The following is a 5053-nucleotide window of genomic DNA, read 5'->3' as shown; positions in this document are numbered from 1 at the left end:
AAAAAAAAACATTGTCGATGTGTTTCTTTTTTTAGGAAGGGGGTCCAATAGCCGGAACGTCCTCGGATTCTGTATAGTCGTTTCAAGAATAACAAAAACAAACAAATGAGATCTTTTTGTTTATTCGTCAGTGTTTTATTTATTTTTTTATTTTTTTATTTATTTTTAATATTCAACAATAAAGCAAAACATATTTCTGTCGACACGATATTATTTTTTCAAGCTAGAAACTTATTGCGATTACCAAATTATTTTATGCGGGGAGAGTGTCTTTTTTTTTTCGAACTTCGGAACATAAAAAAAACGCATTAGGGGAAATAACTATCCGGTTCTAAAAAAATCGATGTCGGAAATAATAATTAAAAAAAAAATTAAATTAAATATATTATCACTATAACTATTATTTAAAGTTGATGAAATAACAATCTTAAATAGAGAACTTAAAACAACTCTCTCGTCGGAAACTTACACTAACATGCAGCTATTTAACAAAATCGATTTCCTTAATATAATATGCAAATGAGTTGACCTCTAAATCGTATATTTTGAAAAACTATATATAGAAATAAATGAAACATTAAAGTAATGGACATTTTGTTAATATTAATCCATTTACGAACAAAAAAAACAAACAAACAGGAATATGAATTGATATATATATATATATATATATATATATATATATATATATATATATATAGTAGAACCCTGCGACACGACATTAAAAATTAGTAAGAAAATACCGGACAGTACATCATACACATGTATGTAATCAAATAACATCGTAAGGCGGGAAAATGCCGTAACCAGGGACCGAAAAACATGGTATTCCACATCGTAACCTGAAAAACCTGTATCCTAGAGCCACTTTTACCAGGGTTCTGATATATATATATATATATATATATATATATATATATATATATATGTATATATATAAGTAAAAGATGGTCACTCACTTTTTGAAGACACTTATTTTTAAAGTAAAATTTAAATGGGAAATTTGAAAGCTTTGAAGTGTCGAATATAATGATGAAGTAATTTTTATTTACTGATTTTATTTTTTATAAGTCCGATATTTCGCTAATACATAGCCTCATCAGGGGAGAAAGTCCGGTTCATTAATTTTTTTTCCTTCAGTTTGGTGTTATGGCCAAGAGAAGAGAATTTACGTGCTGTTCCGGTGATTTCAAGTGTGTAATGCTCCAGTTTCGAGCGGGATTTAAAGTAAAAGATGGCCACGCACTTTTTGAAGACACTTATTTTTAAAGTAAAATTTAAATGGGAAATTTGAAAGCTTTCAAGTGTCGAATATAATGATAAAATCATTTTTATTTACTGATTTTATTTTTTATAAGTCCGATATTTCGCTAATACATAGCCTCATCGGGGGAGAAAGTCTAGTTCATTAATTTTTTAATCAGTTTTCGGCCAGAAATTTGGCTGCTAAGGAGTCAAAATTCAACAATTTGACCTTTGAAAACGCTACCAAACTCCTCCGCTAATTTTGAGTCAAAACACTTGCCCCACCAGAAAGCGCGGTGGCAAGGCCTGGCAGGGTGGACCTCCTAGGTAGTACCCAAGCAGTGTACCTCAGTCCGACAGGTGCTGGGCCGGTTTCCGGCCCCTCACCTGTCGGGCTGAGTATCAAGAACGAATCCTTGACGATTACTCAACCTATCTCCCAGCAGCCGAAGCCGCTAGGAAACACATCCCATCATAGTAAAATGTGGCACAAGACCGGAAAGTAGGGATCCAGCAAGCTCCCCTAAAGGAGGGGCACTCCTGTAATTGTAAAAATTGCCTGAGTAACCTCGTCGGCATTCCCCAGTAGGGGCGCCTCAGGCAGTAAGCAATGAACTTACTCCACCGGAAAGCCCGGTGGCAAGGCCTGAGAGGGTAGACCTCCTAGGTATTAACCAGGCGGCGTACCTCAGTCCGACAGGTGCTGGACCGGTTCCCGGCCCCTCACCTGTCGGGCTGAGTGTCAAGAACGGATCCTTGACGAGTACTCTACCCTGTCTCCCTGCAGCCGAAGCCGCTAGTTGCACTATATTGGGGTATGATCCCGCATAGTCGGGAGATTCTATTTATAAACGATGCTGCTAGGAACTGACGAATCGAATTACTTCACGTTCTGCTACCAACCAATCAAAAACCAGAATTGCTCCATAAATATTAAACCTTTCTGTAGCAATTTCGCATATGTTTTTTTCGTCTCAACATGGGAAGAATTTTTTTCTCTGTGGATTCCAACTCGAGAACTGTCTACTGCAAACCAGTCAACTCCCGGCACTTGTGTAAAACAACGAACAATTGGAAACTGTTCTGAAACAAAATATGTGTTACACTTCTAGAGCCTGGGTGCCCGGCGTTGCCCGCGTGTTTAGATGTGTGTGTTGAGCCCCCCCCCCAAGTTTAGTAGGCAGGCAAGCTCTAACCCGTACCACGAAGGAGGAAAAAAACGTGACGTCTTTGCTGTTGCACCCATCGCTAATCCGGAAGTGACGAATGTTTAAATTAAGGCTAGGCAAGCGAAAAGATGGCTTGACTTTCGAAAATATCGGCGAGAAAAGCGACCCCCTCGCTGTAGAAAAGTGCCGGGTTGAGGGTGTAGGAATTAATATTTGTCGTTCGAAGTGTTCAGCTTGAAAACGATACCGATCTTGTGAAAATCCGGTGTGTTTCTCTGGCAGCAGTGAGTTTCTGGCTACGAGCCTCTTCACAGTTGGCAGCAGCCTTGTGAGTTGAGCTTCGCCATTTTGGTCTGTCCATGGCATGTCGCTCTAGATCTCCCGGTTTGATACTACACCATTGCTGATTGGCTTTAACAGTGTCTTTATATCACAGTTTTGGTCGACCTTGGTTTCTTTTGCCGGCCTGGAGCTCTCCGTACATCAGGCATTTAGGGATCCGACATGCGTCCATTCGAATCACGTGTCCAACCCAACGAAGTTGGGTCTTGATGATGGTGGCCTCTATACTGGTGGACTTAGCTTTGTCAAGGACCTTCAGATTGATTATGCGATCCTGCCATTTGATTCCCAGGATGAGGCGGAGAGCTCGCATGTGGTAGAGCTCCAGTTTCTTTTAAATGTCTGCGGTACAGTGTCCAGTGTCTACGTTTCACAACCATAAAGCATACATACATACATACATACGTACATACATACATACGTACATACATAATACATTTCATGAGACATGCGAGATTTATATAATAGATTAGGCATTTGATTTTTCCATGATATCCTGATCTAATTAAAGCTTCATTATAATAATCCTTATTCTTATCCAAAAATATTCTCATTTTTTTGATAACCCGGATATTCTTTTTGATATAATGAGGATAATAGTTTTTTCATTTTTTCATACCTTCGAAGAGGCATTTTCATTTTTTCGTATCTGCAGAGAGGCCAGAATTTATCCAGGATTGAATGAAGCTTCACATGCCTACTCGCAGTGAATTAGTCCACAGTACATTGTAATCTACATTGCACCGAAGAGAACTTATTTTTTTAAAACTTATTTTTTAAAAATACTAGCAGGGAGACCTGATGTTACCCTTGATTGAATGACGATCAACGAATGATTCACGTTCTTATATTTTTATTGTCATCGACATTGAAAATCGGTTATTTTTAAATCAAATCGGTTGATTGTCTGCTCTTATTGGGGATCCATCACGGTATATCCGGAGAAAGCTTCACATGTCTCCCCACAGTGACTTAGTCCACAATACATTTTAGTCTTTGTTGCCGTGTAAAGAAGCTACTGCTGATTTTATAATATAAAAATTAGGAAAATAAAAGAAATTAATAATATGAGGATAAAAATTAAAAAAAGATAAATTTAAATTTTAAATTACTGACGTAACAAGTATAGGATGAAGATAAATTTTAATTAATAATTTTTTAAAATTTAAATTAACATTTTAATAACAATTCCTTCCTAAGAAATACAACATTAAGCAAAATCATTTATGAGAAACAAGTAGTAAACAAGTCTGATACAAAACTATCATAGATTGAAGAGGATATAATTTGCGCATATAAATATAAACTAGAATGTGAGGGGTTAGTTTAGTATTGACACAATAACTCAAATAAATAATTTGGAGAAGAAAAATAATTACTTAACTATAAAAACACACATAGGATTTATGTAATACTAAGATAGGTGATTAATTGAAATATATTTTTAAAAAATAGAAATACGAAAACGAGGTGACTTATAAATCCTATAGCATGCTTGCTCACTTAAATGGAGATTACAAATATATGTATAAATAGTATATTTCCCCGTCTGAGGAGTGGCTGTTTTAGAATATTTTTGAATGACATAATGTTTTAAATTCTCCGAATGGTCACGAGACAATTGCAACGAATATGAAAATACACAACATTATGCTTTCATTTTTTATTGTTATTGCCTTGATATTGTGACAATATTATATATATATATATATATATATATATATATATATATATCCTATAATCCTACCAAACCGTATCCACTTAACTATTCAATCTCGCCCCACTGCTCTAATTACTATTTTTACAAGGATAGGTTGTCATGGCAACCAGATTATCATTCCTCCTTACTACACAGCGTAAAACTGCTTTGACGTTGGGCCAATACCCTTTCTCACCTTAGGATGAACTCAATCCACGGCGTGATAATTTTCTCCACCTGTTCTTCAAATCGCTTTCTTTTTGGATAAACTTACAGATTGAAATTCTTCATCTGTGCCCATCTACAAAGATATTTATATTTTTATATCATTTATAATTTTCAACAACCTACACTAAGACTACAATAAACATGAATATCTTACTTTTACCACTGTGTTTGATTCACCGGATTTTCGACCCAACGACTGTGGGAACAGACTCACGTGAGATAAATTTTTCATTTTACCCTACTCTATCTATATCATTATTCTACATTTCATTTTCACGCTAGTATGATCTTTTTCATACTTAGTTTGTTTAAATACGTTACAGGAACAATTTCTTTGTGCATTTTGCTAACTCCTCTCCTCTGACGAGAA

Source organism: Euprymna scolopes, chromosome 11, assembly GCF_053919585.1.
Source record: "Euprymna scolopes isolate OS-2025 chromosome 11, ASM5391958v1, whole genome shotgun sequence".
NCBI lineage: Eukaryota > Metazoa > Mollusca > Cephalopoda > Sepiida > Sepiolidae > Euprymna > Euprymna scolopes.
This window is presented reverse-complemented; position numbering follows the sequence as displayed.